The sequence below is a fragment of the Penaeus monodon genome, chromosome 22, assembly GCF_015228065.2.
Source record: "Penaeus monodon isolate SGIC_2016 chromosome 22, NSTDA_Pmon_1, whole genome shotgun sequence".
Lineage (NCBI taxonomy): Eukaryota > Metazoa > Arthropoda > Malacostraca > Decapoda > Penaeidae > Penaeus > Penaeus monodon.
This window is the reverse complement of record NC_051407.1, coordinates 42,956,401-42,956,927: the sequence shown is the minus strand read 5'-3', so window position 1 is coordinate 42,956,927 and position 527 is coordinate 42,956,401.

Below are 527 nucleotides of genomic sequence, written 5' to 3'. Positions count from 1 at the left end.
TGAATTATAGTTCAGATGTAATAATACATGTCTGCATGTGTGTGTATTTACATGTATGCTCCTCCACCTCCCTCCTTTCCTGCGTCGCGGCGCGTGATTGGCCAGCCTTTCCTGCGTCGCGGCGCGTGATTGGCCAGCCTTTCCTGCGCCGCGGCGCGTGATTGGCCAGCCTTTCCTGTGTCGCGGCGCGTGATTGGTCAGCCTTTCTAGCGTCGCAGCACGTGATTGGTCGGTTCTCGGGTACTAAAAGGCGGCAAGAGCGCGCGCGGGCCATTCTACCGCTGACGCTCCTTGAAGAAGAACCCGTTGGACCCGTTTGAAGAAATGGTGATTTATTCACCCTTCCCTTGCCCGTCAACGATGCGGGTTTGGTTCTTCTGCAGCAGTGTCGTGTCGTACACGCTGTCATGGGGCGTGGCGCATCTGCTTGGCATGCTGCCGTGGGAGGAAATGAGGGCGAAGCACTGGCTGGCGGAGAAGCTGCTGTTGCGCCTAAGGAGCAGATCCTTCCACCGGGTACTGGTGAG